General features: G+C 46.6%; 1 protein-coding gene and 1 pseudogene across 2 annotated transcripts in view; one reads left to right on the forward strand and one right to left on the reverse strand.

Moving 5' to 3' along the window:
* The window catches only part of lhpp (phospholysine phosphohistidine inorganic pyrophosphate phosphatase), a gene marked incomplete at its 5' end in the record, with an annotated part of 34179 nt that overhangs the window by 6241 nt on the left and 8306 nt on the right, over positions 1-19632 (reverse strand). The gene's annotated exons all lie outside the window — the stretch shown is intronic.
* Positions 13429-17768, forward strand: LOC310774886 (eukaryotic translation initiation factor 4 gamma 1 pseudogene; annotated as a pseudogene). Its single transcript has 2 exons — positions 13429-16270; positions 17746-17768. The product of its transcript is annotated as a eukaryotic translation initiation factor 4 gamma 1 pseudogene (transcript).

The following is a 19632-nucleotide window of genomic DNA, read 5'->3' on the forward strand; positions in this document are numbered from 1 at the left end:
GCAGATGCGAAGCCGGAGCCCTTCGTAGCCTCTAGCAAGTTTGCACCCATGCGGTACACGTTCTGGCTTTAAGGCTACATCATGTTGAGTCATGCGGTACACGTTCTGGCTTTAAGGCTACATCATGTTGAGTCATGCGGTAGCGTTACAGCTTTAAGGCTACATAATGTTGAGTCATGCGGTAGCGTTACAGCTTTAAGGCTACATCATGTTGAGTCATGCGGTACACGTTCTGGCTTTAAGGCTACATCATGTTGAGTCATGCGGTAGCGTTACAGCTTTAAGGCTACATAATGTTGAGTCATGCGGTAGCGTTACAGCTTTAGGGCTACATAATGTTGAGTCATGCGGTAGCGTTATAGCTTTAAGGCTACATAATGTTGAGTCATGCGGTAGCGTTACAGCTTTAGGGCTACATAATGTTGAGTCATGCGGTAGCGTTACAGCTTTAGGGCTACATAATGTTGAGTCATGCGGTAGCGTTACAGCTTTAGGGCTACATAATGTTGAGTCATGCGGTAGCGTTACAGCTTTAGGGCTACATAATGTTGAGTCATGCGGTAGCGTTACAGCTTTAGGGCTACATAATGTTGAGTCATGCGGTAGCGTTACAGCTTTAGGGCTACATAATGTTGAGTCATGCCCGGCAAACAGCTGTGGTACAGTTTTCACACATTCGACGGATAACGGTTCTTTCCAATTGAGGAGGACACATGGGGGGGGGATTCCCCGGTAGCAGCATTCAATAGAAACACTCGCTTTTTCCATCCTGTAGCACTCTCAGATTCTTGTGAGCCTTGCAAGTGTTGTGCCTGTGTGTGTGTGTGTGTGTGTGTGTGTGTGTGTGTGTTGAGAGGGAGAGAGAGAGAGAGAGAGAGAGAGAGGGTGCACGCCGAACTGTCAAAACCACCGACTGGAAACTCTGTCCTTCCCAACCACAAACACATCCGAGGTTGAACGAACAGGAGGTAAAAGCTAAAAGCGTGCACTCTCTGCCTCTCCAAGGCATTGCACACTTGCACGTAACACCGACTATTCCCCACTTTATTCTCAGAATCAAAATCGCCGCACACAACTAAAACCTGTGTCATTATTATTATTATTATCATTTTCACAGCTGTCCTCTCTGTGTTGCCCTGTCATGTGTGACCCAGATCTAAGCACTCTCTTGTCATCAGCTCATTATTAGCAGAGCTGCTGAAGAATGGCTGAGTGTGTGTTTGAGCATCATGAGGTTTGTTTGTAAAGAAGTTAGGGTAACACCTTTTTCCTTTTTTACAAAATGTTTCTAAAATGTGCAAAATGTTCAGATGTGCAATGCATTCTGCAGCAGGTAGGTAGCATTCCCTTAGCACTAACTTCAGTAACACTTTATATGAAGGTACAACAAATTAAATAGCATATTAGTAGCATATTGGCTGTTTATTAGTCATTATAAAGCACTTATTAATGCCTTATTCTGCATGACCATTTTATTTTAGTTAAAATTGGCTAAGTGGGCTCTGTGGTGGTGTCAGTCACGATTTGTGACGGAAGTGATGTCATTAGTGATGTCACTTGAGCAATTGTGATTTCATCAGTGATGGCATCAGTGATGTCTCTCGAACAACTGTGATGCCATCAGTGATGTCACTCGAGCAACTGTGTTTGCTCAACTGTGATGTGGCCCATTTCCACCGCTGGTATCAGCGCGGCCCCGCACAGCTCGTCTCACTTTTTTGTCTCATTCCACCGATCAAAAACGTGGACAGCCCGGGTTGAGTCGGGGTTGAGTCGTGCTAGTTTTGGTCCCTGCTTTGTTGAGGTTCCAGCGCTGTGAACCCGGTACCATACCGTGACGTGAAAACACTGCAGACGACTGATTGGTCAGGCAGAATTGTGTTTACTGTATCTACTGACTGTCAATGCTGGATACCAGTTTAGTGGGGCTTACCCTCTCTTCTGTTATTTCCATCAGTCTTTTGTGTTGCTGCCTTCGGCTCTGGTGAAATAAAATCGATCTCCTTGCTCAGCTTTAACATGACGGTGGTTTTCAATTGTTTTGAGAGAGAAAAAGTCTGCTCCTCGGGAAGCCCTTTGTAGTTGCGTGTAACGTCGGCTCCGCTATATCAAGTAGAGATGAGTAAGACCAGGTCGAGTAGAGCTGTACTGTGCTGTTATATGTGGTGGAAATGAGCCATGTCTGTCTGTCAGTCATGAGTTTGGGAGCAGAGCGGGCGATTTCCATAACTGCAGCCATGGTGCATCATCCCCAGTCTCCACCCTATGAATTGAGCACGCATATCGCACAAGATTCCTATTCTAAAACTACTAGCCCATTAAAAAAAGAGTTTTTTAATTACGGCTTATTGATAGTAAGGACGTTGTTGCACAGGAATTACGCTGTAATTATGTAACATTATGTATGTAATATGCTTTAGTGGTACTACCACCTTATAAGGGCCATACTGAGCAAAGCATATTAAAATCAAAATTCTTGTACAACAACTTCCTTACTTACTATCAATATGCAGTAATTAGGTTATTGAGGGAAAACTCTTAGTTACTGGGCTAGTAGTTGTAGAATATGCTCATAATAAGGCATTCATAAGCGCATTATAATGACTAATAAACAGCCAATATGCTACTAATATGCATGCTAATAATAAGCAACTAGTTAATGGTGAATATTTGTACCTTAATATAAGTGTTACCGAAGTTAGTGCTGAGGGAACGCTGAATCACCTCCCTGCTGCAGAGTGCACATCTCAACATTTTGCACACAAATGCACGTGCAACCAACCACACACACACACACACACACACACACACACACACACACACACACACACACACACACACACACACACACACACACACACACAATTAGAAAAGAAAAGGCTTGAGCAGAAACCAGGCAAGGGCCCAAGTCTCCCCCCCCCCCCAGCCCCCCAGCAGGCTGCCTATTGGTAATTGCAGGAGGGATAGGATCCCTATTGAAACGGCTAAGGGCCTGTGTTCATGTATTTAAGAGGCAGTGCTACGTTTCAGCCTGCCATCTGTGGGCTTCTCTTCCTCTACCCCTCTGACTCGCTCTCTTTCTTTCTCTCTCTCTCTCAGGGGTGGAAATGTACCGTCGGTGGCAGGCCCGCGCCGCTCCTTTGTCTGGCCGTGGGAGTCTGGTCTCACTGCGAAAAAAGCCCCCGTTAATTATTAATATCTCATTGACTTACAACACACGGCAGGCTTTAGGGGGGGGGGGGGGGGGGGGGGGGGGGTGAGGGATGGCAGGCCAGGCTCGGAGCCTCGCCAAGCTCTTTAACCTTCCCGTGGGGTTAATGCCACATTCATCTGCGATCTCGCCACGTCGTTATCAGAAGTTCGGTTTGATCAGTTACATCTGACACAGCTCGACAGAAAAATAAAACGATACTGCCGATACAGTGGGAACAACTAGTCTATGTCCTACTTTAGTTCTTAGCTTTTATTACTAGCAGCATACTGAGAACATGTTGGAGGACTAAAGTATAAAAATATGAATGTAGGAAGAGAGAGTGAGACTGAGGAAGTAAAGAGAAGCTGCTGTTGGCTCTGAAGTTGATAATACAGCGCTGGCTGCATGAGGGACTCATTCACAACTGATTGTGTTTATATTCAGCACAAAGCTGCCGATTGCGATCCATGGCTACGGCATGATAACCTGACTCTGCCAGATGGGGGCGGTATTGTTTTCACAACACCGCCCCCATCTGGCAGAGTCAGGTTAACGGCATGAAAACACAGATGAGATTGTATGTAAGTTAATTAGCGGGTCGGGACTGTATGGACAATGGATCAATGATGCCCTTGACCACCAGTCTCAATGTTATCTCTAGCCCAGTGGTTCCCAACCTACGGTACGCGTACCGTAGGTGGTACTTGCGCCCCCTCCTGGTGGTACTTGGAAGGCTCTGTGAAAATTCAAAAAAAAAAAAAAAAAAAATTTGTGCAAAATCCATGGTGGTCATTAGTAGTAGTTTTCAAACATGAAAGTGAAATAATAATAATTATTATTAATATTATTGGCAGTGTTTCTCAAGGTAGGTGGTACTTGCGCCCCCCCCTGCTGGTGGTACTTGATCCCTGGAATCCCAATGTTTAAATTATGAAATAAACCCCACTTTAAAATCAATTGTAAAACATGTTTATCTATCAAAATAATACTACGAATGAAAATAAACTTGTGATCATTGAAATTGAGGTTTATTTTGTTGTCTTGAGATTTAGAAACAAATATTTGTTTCTGACCGACACTATACCTGTTGCGCATGCACAATTACCTGCCCGCCAAGCATGGTTACACAAGTGGTGAACAAAGACGAGGAGGGATGCTAAAGTGGATCAAAACGGGAGGGAATCGTAAAAGAGCTGTAGTAGAGGAGAGCAGCAACGATGAAGCACAAGGAGGTGAAGACAGCAGTCAACCCAGCACAAGTGCAGCTGCTGCAGGTTGCACATAGGCTGCAGGTTGGAATACATTTGCCTCCTGCGTGAACTGTGCATAGCTGAATAGACTGTATTTTAACATCGGTCATATGGTGGTACTTGGAGAGCCAACTACTTTCTCAGGTGGTACTTGGTGTAAAAAGGTTGGGAACCACTGCTCTAGCCTATATGTTCATGGTGAAGAACGAGGCTAATTGCTTGATCTTATGAGCAGACATCTGGACTCACTGTAGCACATATGAGGTCAGACAGGAGGAAATTAACCTCGTCTCCTCTTCTCACAAGAGCATTTGAAAGTCTACTCATTGTGGCCAAGACTTCAGCTGCTGCAGCCTTGAGGCAGTACAACATACAGAGATGTTAAAGAGGAGATACTCTCCTCTGACTGGAGCCAAAGTGATAATGTGGGCACATATAAGCCGAGAGCAAACTCAAGAAGAGAGAGAGAGACAAAGACAGAGAGTGAGAGAGAGAGAGAGAGAGACAGAGAGTGAGAGAGAGAGCACGAGAGAGAGACAGAGAGTGAGAGTGAGAGTGAGAGTGAGAGTGAGAGTGAGAGTGAGAGAGAGAGAGAGAGAGAGAGAGAGAGAGAGAGATATCCAACCAACAAAACCCAGCTTTCAACTGGTAAATATGAGGCAAATCCAGACGTGGAAATAAAAGCCTTGGCCTTGACTATTCAAATATCCTGCCTAGACCCAGCTGTTGACTGACAAAAGGAGATGGTGAGAACGGTGAGAGGATGGCAGGGTTCCCAAACCTTCTTAAACATCAAATTCAAGGACTTTTCAAGGACTTTCCAGGCCCAATTCCCTCAAACTTAAGGACTCAACATGACATAGGTTGAGAGACTTTACAGAAGCTCACAGACAATTGAAAATAGAGAGGCTTGGATGTGCAAACACTTTGACACCTTGATTCCCCCCCCTCAAATTCACAAACTTTCAACGATTACCAGGACCCATGGGAACCCTGGGATGGACAGATATGGGCGGACAGGACAGGATAATGCAGTAATGCAGTGAGGGTGGCATCCTTACTGCCCTGACGCTGCAGCCCTCTGCCTTGGGGACAGTGACATCCCAGACGGTCTATTTATTTAGTCTGTCTGTTTGCTGCAGCAGCGTGCCGCGAACAAAACCCAGCTTGGTCACAATGCTCTTATTTTGGGTTTGGATGCTCAGGGGAGGAATTGGAAACAAAAGAGAGCGCCCGTGGTTCCTGTTTCAGTTCAAAGGCCATATTTCGGACTTAGCACGGTTCCCTGGTCTGGTGTCAAGGGTCTCCGGGGTGAAGGCCTCACTGACACCTTCAGACATAGCTGTCGCCGGGCTCACAGACAGGCTACGGCCCACAGCCACAGCTGAGGGAGAGAACAGTGTAACGAGAGGACTTTGCTTCCTTCCCACACAGACAAAACGCATGTGTCAACAGCGGTTAACAGGACAGGGCGTGGGACTGCGCTCTTGTACGACTGACTCACTACAAAATGCAGTGAATTTCAGAAAAGGTCAAGACGAAGCAACGCGCGCGCCGAAAACCGCGAGCAAATGCTTGGAAGCGAAAAGAGCTTCTTCCCTAACTAACACATTTTAATGTCTCAGTCAAGCCTAACCTGCGCAGGCGTAACCCACAAATTAAATCCAGTTGGACAGGAGTGCGCGCCGACAAGACAGCGAAAGCATAATCCCAACAGAAAGGGTTTTCATCATCATTGTCTGGGTCATAAATAGTTACAAAACAAGGCCTGGAAACACCAGTGTGTCAAATACATTCCAGACTATATCACTCCCTGTCTGTGGGCACACACCTGAAACCCTGTATATTATCATAGCCAGTGGGGCTACAGGACACCGGTGGAAGGCTGAAAGATAAGCTAGGCTGAAATACAGTATGTACCGAGAGCCATCACCAGGGGCAGCGCGAGCGCTTGTAAAGGAGATTAAACTACAACCACGGCCAACAGAGCATGCACAGAAGACATGGCCGCCGCCCTGTCAAGGTTCAGTGTCACAGATCTCCAAAGGACAACGCCAATCCATAAACCTAACACTACAGCGCTGCATCCACGCCAACTGGTGTATGTCTGGTTTAACAGAACGTCGATGTACTGTACTGACAGGTTGGATGTACTGTACTGATAGGTTGGATGTACTGTACTGACAGGTTGGATGTTCTGTACTGATAGGTTGGATGTACTGTACTGATAGGTTGGATGTACTGTACTGACAGGTTGGATGTTCTGTACTGATAGGTTGGATGAACTGTACTGATAGGTTGGATGTACTGTACTGACAGGTTGGATGTACTGATAGGTTGGATGTACTGATAGGTTGGATGTACTGTACTGATAGGTTGGATGTACTGTACTGACAGGTTGGATGTTCTGTACTGATAGGTTGGATGAACTGTACTGATAGGTTGGATGTACTGTACTGACAGGTTGGATGTTCTGTACTGATAGGTTAGATGAACTGTACTGATAGGTTGGATGTACTGTGCTGATAGGTTGGATGTACTGTACTGATAGGTTGGATGTTCTGTACTGATAGGTTGGATGTACTGTACTGATAGGTTGGATGTACTGTGCTGACAGGTTGGATGTACTGTACTGATAGGTTGGATGTACTGTACTGATAGGTTGGATGTACTGTACTGATAGGTTGGATGTACTGATAGGTTGGATGTACTGTATTGACAGGTTGGATGTACTGTACTGATAGGTTGGATGTACTGTACTGATAGGTTGGATGTTCTGTACTGATAGGTTGGATGTACTGTACTGATAGGTTGGATGTTCTGTACTGATAGGTTGGATGTACTGTGCTGATAGGTTGGATGTACTGATAGGTTGGATGTACTGTACTGATAGGTTGGATGTACTGTACTGATAGGTTGGATGTACTGATAGGTTGGATGTACTGTACTGATAGGTTGGATGTTCTGTACTGATAGGTTGGATGTACTGTGCTGATAGGTTGGATGTTCTGTACTGATAGGTTGGATGTACTGTGCTGATAGGTTGGATGTACTGTACTGATAGGTTGGATGTTCTGTACTGATAGGTTGGATGTACTGTGCTGATAGGTTGGATGTACTGTACTGATAGGTTGGATGTTCTGTACTGATAGGTTGGATGTACTGTACTGATAGGTTGGATGTACTGTGCTGATAGGTTGGATGTACTGTACTGATAGGTTGGATGTTCTGCACTGATAGGTTGGATGTACTGTACTGATAGGTTGGATGTACTGTGCTGATAGGTTGGATGTACTGTACTGATAGGTTGATGTGACCGAAAGGGAGAGCATCACCTTTCCTCACACACAGAGCGAGATAATGCAGTGAAAGACTCACACTCTTCCATGAAACAACTACTCCCGGGGGCAAATTGTATACACATCTCTATATAATGGCACGCTACACACAAGCAAATGGCTTGTGTGTAGCGTTCAGAAGCAGGAAGTAGGGCCCGTGGTGACTTGCGTTGCGCCATGAGAAACTAATTGAACCTGTGAAAAGGTATTCTGGTTTGACACAATATTGTGGCAGCAATGAAATATTTATGACACAGATCAAGACCAACGTGACATTATGTTAAGCTGAGAGCCTTTCACTGACGGAGTTGTCCGTCGCCTCCCTTCGAATCGGTTTGCTCGGTTGGACGGGACATTTGCCTTCCCTAATGAGATGTCCTTCCTCCTATGCGCTATACTGATAGCAGCTTTATTTGCATGGCTGCATTACAGGGAACAGTGGAAATCTGCTCAGGATATCCCCACTTATACACACAGCATGTCACTCACCCACTCAACCCAGTCTGGGCTGCTGGGGGAGGGTGGGAGTTACATGACTCTTTGCTTTTTTTGAGAAATGCATTGCACTATCCCAATGACTGTTAACTTTTAAAATTACTTAATGGGTCTAGGGCTGCCTGGGTATTGTAAAAAAAATGATACCAGGACCAATACCAGTACCCTTAATGTGATACTGATACCAATAAAGTCCTTCATTTGATTCTGTTTTTGTGGCATCTCGGCACAGTGACTGAACTGCCAACTCTGTCACATACACCTCGCTCAACTTCACCACAGACTATATAGGACTGGGTTGTAGCTGCGGTAGCGGGCCAATCACAGGTTGCGTTAAATCAAAGAATGCTTGCAGTGATTGGCTACGAGCAAAACCATACAAATGGTAATTTTCTTCTCGATCTGTGTACTAAAACAGATATAATTTGACTGGAAATGTTTCGATACCATTACTTGGTACTGGGTTATTTCAGTCGATGTATTAAAACGTATCGAGTACAGATACCCAGCCCTAAATATATAGGTTGCATAAGTGGTCTTACATACGCCGTCAAACCACATCCTTTTGCCTTGTATGTAACTTTCATTTCACATCCGTCACACAGAGCCGCTGATCCTGACGACTCTCTGCTTGCATGAGTAGCAGTTACAGCAATGGTGGGGGCATTTGCATACCAACCATCTGGTGAGAGCTGTGTGTTGTGTGTGTGTGTGTGTGTGTGACATGTGCATGTGTTTGTGCACGCGTGCAGCAGCTACAGTACGTTGACAAGGTGTGTGCTAACCGCTGCACTTGACACTACATGCGTACACAGGCCAGTCCACAGCAGTCATGGGGGAAAAAAACACTAAGCCACAGCGCCAAAGAATCAATGCATCAGCAGCCGTCGCAGCAGCTGGTGCGGCAGTGTCCCTGCGGGGCTGCTTTTGCAACAGTAATCTGGTAAATGTTTGTTTTTCTCAACTGTGTGAGCTTAGATAGGCAGTGCGACCTCAGCCGCGCCACAGAGAGATATTGGGAGGAAGGCTAATCTGCTTGGTGATCACATGGCTGCTGCTGACCCATGAGGAAGGGTCACATCCTGTTGCGTCCCTAAGTGCGAGCTGCAGACAGAAAGGGTCTGAACCAGGGTGGGGTTTCAGCAAGCCTCGTTCACAGTCTCATCGGGGACTAGTTGCCTCTGGAGAGGTTTTCTCTGGCCTGGACTGCTTGGAAAACAACATTCACATTATAAGCATGGGCCACAAGGAGAGGTTTACACAGTCAAGCATTTTGAAGATGGTTGCTGCTGTGTGGAAATGTTTGCTGTGCACTCTCTGCCAGAGTCTACAGGAATCCAGCAAGAACTTCCTCTAACTCTCTGGCCCTCGCTCCAAGAGTTAACAACAATTAAAGGTTTACTGGCTGAGCCGAACAAAATGACAGGAACGTGAGAAAACAACCTATCAATATTGTGTTGGTATCTGAAACACTGCAGTGTGTTTGTTCTCCTACAAAAGCTTGAAATTCAACTTGATGGTCACAGAGAGAGCTAGAATATTTTCATGGAAGAAGACAGTATTTAAGACCAAAAGGTTCAGAAAGCATTCCCTTCGGCTAGTAACAGCAATTAAACGGATTTACAAAAAGTGCATGGAGGAACAGCGTGCTGTGAACCTGCCTTCACCAAGCTTCAAAGCTAGCCTGCCCTGTGCCAATGCACTTCATCGAAGATAAGAGGTCGCAGACAAGAACCTTTCGAGAGAGGAGACGAGTGTTTCAAAAGAGAGACTACATGAGTGAGCACCAGGGCAGAAAGGACTACGCTAGGCATCCTGGCTCATTTGACTGCGCTGCCAGCCTCATCCACTGCTAACAATTTAAGCGGGAAGATAAGGAAGTGCGGTGCCGTGACGGGCGTTCAACACACAGCAACACAGTTGAAAGGGGGAATGGGGAGTGGAGCCGAGGGTAGGCAGATTGTTCCCATGCTGCTGATTAACATCAGCCGTCAGAGCTCCAAACTGCCAGTCTCATTTCCAATCTCCTTCTGGTGCAGGCCCCCTTAACACAAACCTGTTCTATATTAAAGAGCAAAGGGTTCTCCAGCTCCCCCGAGGGAACTGCACTTATTTTAGAACAGGGAAAGTTGACTGCAAGCAGAGCAATCTCCATCAGCTATAGAGCTCCACCCGCCCATTACAAACCCTCCATAGTGTCTAAACAGCGATTATCTGCAGGCACTCCAATGCCACTTTTCCTGGCAGAGCCCTCAAGTGACTCCACTGGGTCCATCACGATAACCTAACATGCATGCCTACATACACATGGACTGTGCATTAGATGAGAGAGCAAGTACAATTGGGGAGAAAAAGCAAAAAAAATATTAAAAAACAATTAACAGCTTGAGTGCCATGCCCAATGCATGAGCATGTGTGATCTTGCCGAAAAAATGATTCCAACTGAAGTTTGTGGAGATTTACCGACTGTTGATTTATTTGGTCCAATGAGATTTGGCTGTGCAGATGGTAAGAGAGGGAGGTGGCAGTGAGTGCACATTGTGAAAAGGCATCTAAATTGGTTGTTGTAAGATGGTGCAATAAGTTGGTACTGTTCTACACCACCGTTGAGTCCATCCTGGCCTCCTCCATCACCATCTGGTATGCTGCTGCTGCCCTCAAGGACATCTCCAGACTGCAGTGCATCACCCGCGGTGCTGAAAAGGTGGTCAGATGCAGCCTGCATCCCTTCAGGACCTGCACACTGCCAGGATGCTGAAGCGGTCTTGGAAAATCATGAAAATCATGACCCCTCCCACCCAGGTCATAAACTCCTTGAGGCTCTCCCCCTTGGCAGACGACTGAAGTCTGGCGGTACCAGAACCTCTCGTCACAGGGACAGCTTCTACCCAACTGCCATCCGCCTCTTCAACGAGACCCGAAAGCCCCCACAAATAATGACTTTATCAGTGGCTATTAAAGTGGCTATTACAGTTCATCTTGATCTTGAATCTTAAATAAGGCTTAAGGAATCTCATGTCTTATGCGGTGTTTTACTGTCAACAATGTGGCACATCAAAAGCCTCTAAACATAGGCTGATATGATTAGATTTGTCTGCAATTTGTGTCTTTCTCCCTTCCTGTGTTGTCACTGGGCCTGGGTGTGTGTGTGTGTGTGTGTGTTGGAATTTTATTGTGAAGGGCTGTGTGAACTGTGAAGTGTGTAGACGTGTGTGTGTGGTGTGTGCGCCATTTGACTGTGACAGTTGCTGGTATTTCGATCCACATGTACGCAGAGCTCTTTTTTTTTTTTTTTTTACCAGATTATGAAAGTGCAGATTGTAAAATTTTAAATGATGTGTCACACATTGTAATCTGAAAAGAAATGAAGGAGATATGCTTATTTGAATGTTCACACTCCTAAAAGCCACATTCAGAGATAACGGCCCTCAAAGTTGGAGAAGCTTTTCACAGCTAGGCAGCCAGGTAAGGGGGGAGTGGACAACAAGGGCTTTTATTGAACAAGAATAGATACTTATTTACTGATTCTAAAACGGCTGCATTTTATGTGGAATGGATAGTTCAAAACCTAAACTTATGTATTAATGGGGGAAAAAATAATCAAAAAATAAACTTTTCTCATTTTCTGGGAATTATAATTGGCCTACATGTGGTACCTTCTCTTTATTGTTGCTGCAGGTTCAGGCTTCATTGGCTGGGCTGTGACCAACAGTTGTGCAATTTATAACCTCAGCAGGGAAGGATCACATTACATCACTGATAACATGATAATGGCATCAGTGAGTTGACATCGTGATGATGTGTGATGATGTCACAATGTCTATGCAGTGACATCAGTGGACTGGACACTGTCATTCCATAAAACACCAAAGAAGACATTGTCATTGTGACATCATCATTGATTTATGGCATCACTGATGATGTCACTGCTGATATCACTCTAGGGTCTTTCACACCGGCCGTGAAAGCCGAAAAATGGCCGGAAATTAGGGTTCGCGGCTCCGATGTGAAAGGCATGAACGCGCATTGGTGGGTAATTCTTGTACGCCTTTTATCCCGGCACCAAAGGTTGTCACATCGCCGTATTGGCGGACAACCCGCCTCCACTTGAAAGGTCGTCGTAGCGAGCCGTAAAAGGTGCGAATGGTCAGCTCATTCATAAAAAAAATTACAGGGGGATCACCTCATGTATCAAGAAAGTGATGTGAAAGTAAAAAAAGTAGACTGATAGACAGACCTATCTCCACACACCACACTTTGCACTGTGCGAGGCAGCGCTTCATACGAATCGCTCATAAGATCGTGGTGTTTTTGCAGCGTAGGTAATTATTATGTATATTAACTTTATTACAACTTTGGCATGGCAGTATCTGCTGCTTTACCTTAACACAGTGTGACTGTTACAGTTACAACAGCCAACTAGTCCGCTGCTCTCGCTTCAGGCAGCCTCGCACTGTCCCCCTGTCTAGTGCAGGCTGCGCTGAACACAGAGCACTGAGGTGAGGTGTCAAGATTTCATCTCTGAGCCCTCTGATAGGCTGTTGCTTGATGTGTAACCAATCAGATAGCGCTGTGGGCGGGACATTGCTCCAGACACAGAACTACTGTAGGAGAGGATTCTTCCAGGTGCAGCAGCCGCAAATTAGGGCATTTTTTTATTAAGTTATGATATCGGCAAACAGCCAATGAAAATGCCGATACAGATCTCCTCAGCGGACTAGGAGAAGGAGGAAAGTCTGATGTTGAATTGAATTCGTTCATCATACAGTAGCCTAGGCTACACTAACCTATGAAAATATTAATTTGGGCTAGGAGGAGCTGGAAATCCCTCTGCTCGCCTTTCAATGCGGGAGCGGGGGATTTCACCTGAAAGTACAGAGCAGCACGGTAATGTGGCCGTGCTGCTTGGCTCGTGTGAAAGCAATTTCTGTGGCGAGGCGGCTCGCTTTACGGGACTCCTAAACGGCAACTTTTCCGCGATCTGTGTATGAAAGAGCCTAATGTCTATGCTGTCAACAGTCATTGCTCAAGTGACCTCACTGATGACATCACTGTCTGACTTACCCATTGTGACATCATTAGTGATGTCATAAATCCTTCCCTGCTGGTAGTATGAATAGGATCAGTAGGCCTACCTTTTGGAAAATAAAACATGGAGAGAGATTTCTATCTTGAACAAACAAATCCCCTCAACCCAGAGGGGAGGAAGCAACATGACAGGGTGTTCCTTCTGGGCTTGCAGTTTATCTCTGCCAGCATAACCAAGCCTGAGGGTCTGCCAACCATGATTGATGTTGTACTAGACACGCCTAATAAGACCCCTCTGTGTCAATTGGACCACCGTCTACCATGGATGAACTACAGGCCTGACTTCACACCCATCTTCGCCAACCTTAGCAGGCCGCATCACTCCCAACAGGGCCAGAGGAAAGAGCCGAGGAAGATCATCACCAGCATGACGCTCGACGACGGCATGCACCTCCACAAGGCTGAGAAGGCCTGGAAGCCCTCGGCAAAGAAGCTGGCCCGCACCCACCGCCCGGAAGAGCCTGACAAGACCCAGGAACTGTTCAACTGCATTCGCAGCATCCTGAACAAGCTGACCCCGCAGATGTTCGAACAGCTGGTGAAGCAGGTGACGGAGCTGCCCATAGACACAGAGAAGAGGTTGAAAGGGGTCATAGACCTCATCTTCGAGAAGGCCATCTCAGAGGAAAACTTCTCGGTGACCTACGCCAACATGTGTCACTGCCTTATGAAGCTGAAAGTCCCCACCACAGATAAGCCAGGAGTCACTGTGAATTTCCGCCGGCTGCTACTCAACTGCTGCCAGAGTGAGTTTGAGAAGAACAAGGACAACAACATCTTTGAGAAGACGCAGAAAGAGTTGGACGTTGCCTCAGGGGACAAGGAGAAGCAGCTCAGAGAGGAGTTGAAGGCGCTTGAGGACAAGGCCAGGAGGCGCTCACTGGGCAACATCAAGTTCATCGGTGAGCTGTTCAAAGTGAAGATTCTGACCGAGGTCATCATGCACAAGTGCATCATAAAGCTGCTCAATAACGATGAGTCAGAGGAGTCCCTTGAGTGCCTGTGCAGATTGCTGTCCACTATCGGCAGGGACCTGCACTTCGAGAAAGACCAGATGGACCAGTACATCAACCATATGGAGAAGATTATCAAGGAGAGGAAGATCTCATCCAGGATCCGCTTCATGCTGCAGGATGTGCTGGACCTCCGACAGAACAACTGGGTTTCCAGGCGAGTCGAACAGGGCCCCAAGACCATCGACCAGATCCACAAAGACGCCGAGTTGGAGGAGCACAGGGAGCAGATGGAGGTCCAGCAGGCCCTTATGTCCAAGAAGGAGTCAAGCGGGGGCCCACGGAGCAAAATGGGCAGAGGGGGTCCCGGGGGCCGCGGTAGTACTCCCCAGGACGGGGGCTGGAAGACTGTTCCCATCTGCACCAAGACCCGGCCCATCGACACCTGCCGCCTCATCAAGATCAACAAGACTCCTGTACTTGACTTCAGCAACAAGCGGCTTGCCCCTGGTGGTAAGGGAACATGGAGCTCCTGGGGTAAAGGCACTGGTGCCAAGCCTGCAGAGTCAGGTGGTCGTCCCGCCACCAGCACTCTGAACAGGTTATCAGCGCTGCAGCATCCTGCTTCCTCATCAGGCCCCTCCCTGGACTCAGACAGACGGGTTCTTCATAGAAACAGCTCAAGTCGAGATCGCGGTAACCAGTTCGACCGGTTCGACCACAGCAATGACCACTTTGACAGATGGGATGACCGGAACCGACTGGCGGTCACAAAGCGCAGCTTCAGCTGGGAGAATGAGGAGCAGAGCTGGAAGAGAGAGCACTGCGGGTCCGATGACCCTGTTTGCCGAGTAGAGAGAATGACCAATGACAGGAACCGGGGCAGGAGAGACAAAGCCAGGAGCGAAGAGAATGTGAAATGGGAGTCAGCTCCCACCTCTACACCTCCCCAGAGCCCCACCAAGCCTGCCTCGACCGAGGAGCTGGAAAAGAAATCCACAGGCATAATCGAGGAGTACCTCCAGATCAATGACATGAATGAGGTGCTGCAGTGTGTGCAGGAGATGAACAGCACCCAGCTGCTGTTTTTGTTTGTGCGGAAAGGCCTGGAGTTGACGCTAGACCGCAGCACCATTGCTAGGGAGCACATGGGCCTGCTGCTGCACCAGCTCATCAAGACCGGCATCCTGCCAACACAGCAGTACTACAAAGGGCTTCAGGAGATCCTGGAGGTGGCTGAGGACTTAGACATCCCTCACATCTGGCTGTACCTGGCCGAGCTCATCACCCCCATGCTCCACGAGGAAGGCATCCCCATGGGACAGTTGTTCAGGGAGATCTCCAAGCCTTTGATCTCTTTGGGCCAAGCTGGAGGCCTGCTGGTCCAAGTCCTCACCCTGCTCTGCAAAGGAATGAGCTATAAAAAGGCAGGTGCCATGTGGAGGGACGCAGACCTCACCTGGAAAGAATTCCTTTCGGAAAACGTGGACGTCAACAAGTTTGTGACAGAAAATAATGTGGATATTTCATATTTTCCAGTGAGCCTCCCAACTGAAGCTCCTCTGGTTCCTGTGAGCCTCCCAACTGAAGCTCCTCTGGTTCCTGTGAGCCTCCCAACTGAAGCTCCTCTGGTTCCTGTGAGCCTCCCAACTGAAGCTCCTCTGGTTCCTGTGAGCCTCCCAACTGAAGCTCCTCTGGTTCCTGTGAGCCTCCCAACTGAAGCTCCTCTGGTTCCTGTGAGCCTCCCAACTGAAGCTCCTCTGGTTCCTGTGAGCCTCCCAACTGAAGCTCCTCTGGTTCCTGTGAGCCTCCCAACTGAAGCTCCTCTGGTTCCTGTGAGCCTCCCAACTGAAACTCCACTGGTTCCTGTGAGCCTCCCAACTGAATCTCCTCTGGTTCCTGCGAGCCTCCCAACCACTGATGCAATGAAGCGGAAGGAAAACTTCAGCACAGGTAAAGAAAGAGCTATGACAATGGAATCAAACATCAAAAGACAGGCAATTGTCGCGGTTATGGCTGTGATACTTTCTTTCCTAGTGTTATTCTTGTATTGTTAATATATTTCCTTCTCTTAGGAGAGGAGACAGGCCCCGAGATTTCCAAAGCAGCATTTGCTTTAGCCCTATCAGGCTTTATTTCAGCTGCTAGGATCATCCTCCATAATTGGAAAAGACAAATTAGACCTGAATATAGAGACTGGGTTAAGTTGACCAAGAATGCTTCATTTGAGTTAATGATAGCCAACTTGCATAACTGTAAATCATATTTGCTGGTTTGGAGTGAGTTTCTATCTTTCATAAAGGGAGAAAACGGGTCGTAGGAGGAATCAGACACTATATTTTAGATTTCTTTGGGGGGGGTGAGGGTTGTGCTACAGGGATTTTTCTTTTGTTTCCATGTTGGATCTGTGGATTGGGTCACATGATGACTCCTTCAAGGTCTGGTACTGTGCTGAGGGACTTTCGAAATGTATGAACACTGCAGAGATGATGCTGTGCTTTTCTTTTAGTCTGTGTTGTTTTGGTTGTTTGTTTTTTGTTGGTTTGTTCATTTTGTTTTTTGTGTTTTCTGCTTGTCTATTTGTTTATTTGTGTCAATGTTCTTTAAAAAATAAGACAAAATCAATAAAAAACTTAAATGACAAAAATATTTATTACTGTCTCCTGTCAGTCTGAGTGGCATGGGTATGGTTTTTCCTAGGGGTGCTCCAATTGATGCACGCAAGACAATTAACTATGTGCACCTAAAATGACTTCACCACTGAGTTTTTTCTCTCTCCCTCCCCGTCAGCGTTAGACTTACATATAGAGACAGTCGGCATGTGTGGGAACGCCCACAAAATGTTATACTGCTGGCACGCAAGTGGGGTAAAACCGCCCATATATCTCAATGGGCTGACTCACCAAAGGTTGGTGCTGCGCTTTAAACTACAGGTTTGGGGATTCTAGAGCAGAACACAAGACGTCTGTTCAGATGTGCGTTTACTGCGCTGGTTAAGTCCCAGATCGTGTCTGCCTGGACTGGGCTAGCAACTAAATTCTAACTTTGCTGAATGGATAGAACGAGGGATTTACCCCACCCTGACCACGCCCCCAGCCAGGCTGAGCCAGCTAACCCAGCGTCTATGACGAGACATCGCCTCAACCTATGCTAAGTTCCACCAGGCGCTACAAGCCCTCCTCGGCGAGCTGTTTTTGTTGGTCGGGGACAAACCCCCCTTGATAAGAGGCAAATCACGTTGGCTCGACGCTCACAAATCGGCGCTCGCTTGTTAAGTGTGAAATGTTCAAAGACTCAAGTCCAAGTACTCGCCGATGAGTCACAGCGGTCCGAGGATATCTAGCCTGCTAAATATCTGGTCGTGTCGGGAGTGTGGTCGGGAGAAAAGAGCGTAGTGAGGCAGACATGGTGATGTGTGCTGTCTGCAGCACGGTACAAACAGGTGGTCTGACTGAGGAAGTCATTCTCCGGGATTGGTACAAACTGCTGTCCCACAACCAAAAAACTAATTTAAAATGCATCTAAGTAGCTATGCAAAGCTTTTGTTTACTAAAATCATTCTATTATTATCTATTGAAACCCGAAATAATATTTGAGATAGCCGTAAACTTACTTAATAACTCCGACTTAATAAATCGGACATTGAACCAATTTTGGAGAATGACTTTTTGATGTGTGTGTGACTGCCGGTGTGAGACTGCGTTTGCGGACTTGCCAGGGATTATCCTGGTGAAATATCTTGTAATGTGTGATCCCCTGATTGAGATTTGAGATTCATACACATTTCAGTCATACAGCACAAGTCAATGGAAACTCCGTACATGGTTTAGGAGGAAAGTGCACTTCTGCTTCTTATGTGTCACAGCTGTCACAGCTGTCATATAACGACTCAAAGACACGCGGAGGGGTGTTCTTTACACTTCCTGAAAGATTCAGCCCGATCGCATGTAAAATGGCATAGCTGTGGCCGAAGACAATTCTGCTCACAGTCACACACAGTTACTAGTGGAGCCATGGGAGTTAGACGCCTCCTGGTCTGGAACACAGTGGTCTCCAAAGCCTCCGGAGACCGGGACACACTCAGATATCACTTATGTATAGAATTGGTGATATCTCCAGTGATGTCACTCGAGCACTCAATGATGATGTCATCAGTGAGTGATGTCAGTGATGATGTCACCAGATGTCATCATTGCTCGAGTGACATCACATCATATTAGGTAATTAGGGCCATCATTAGGTAATTAGGGCAAGTAATTGGCCCTAATTACTTAATTAAAAAATCTGGCTCCGTTAGGTCACCCACAGGGGTGCTCTTTACACTTCCTGAAAGATTCAGCCCAATCGCATAGAAGGTTTCAAATTCAAATAGACCCCATGATCGGTAGTCTCTCAAGCCAGACTGTCTCTTCTACATTCTGCGAATGCACCATAAACAATTCACGCGCACAGAAAATGGACAAAGGAAGTTGGAGGGAAAAAACGCTTCAGACCGGAGGAAGTTCGAACCGATGCATGTGATTGGAGAAATACGAGCGGATGTCATCCGGGACATCCCCCTATCATCAGTCATTATTTTCCCAGAGTTTCCCTTTCCGTTTTGACCAAGTATTCCCAGCTTGAAGTACAGACGCTTAGGCGGAAGCATTTGAAAATTGCTTGAGCCAACCATCTGTTTTAAGAGATTACATGATCGGTGATCGGCCGATACTGCTTACAGCGATCAGTGACTGGCCATAAAAATCCTGATCAGAGCACCCCTTTTCCCCTCTGACTCCCAAGTCCTCTGGAATGTCTTACGGCCAAAACACAGGACACACAATGCGCCCATGTTAACTGATCTGACCGTACACACTGCCCTCGCGCTCTGCTGCACTTCTGTTCTGTGAATCTGTCAAGCTGAACAGAGCAGATCATACCAAGTCAAGGCATAGAGAATCCGGTCAGTTGTCAAATAAAACAAATTTCAAAATAAAAGACTGATTAATGATGCTGTTGTTTGTCCTATATATATATATATATATATTTAGAACACGGCTCTCTTGAATACTCGATTCTGATTGGTCAATCAACAATATTCACCGGTCATTATTTCTCGACAACCGACAGCTGCTCTGCCACACCTGGATTAATCAGTTGATAAGAGCTTTTTGTCAGCAAGACACTACTAATTAGGCCAACCAGTTGCAGCTGTGGTGTCTTGTGTGCCAATTACGAATGAAACCGCTTTGTCGTTGAAAACGCTATTAAAAAATCTATTTGAATAATTATTTTTGTCAGATTATTGAATGATTTAGTTGTAGGCCGTGTTCTAA

Source organism: Poromitra crassiceps (assembly GCF_964638095.1).
Source record: "Poromitra crassiceps genome assembly, chromosome: 4".
NCBI lineage: Eukaryota > Metazoa > Chordata > Actinopteri > Beryciformes > Melamphaidae > Poromitra > Poromitra crassiceps.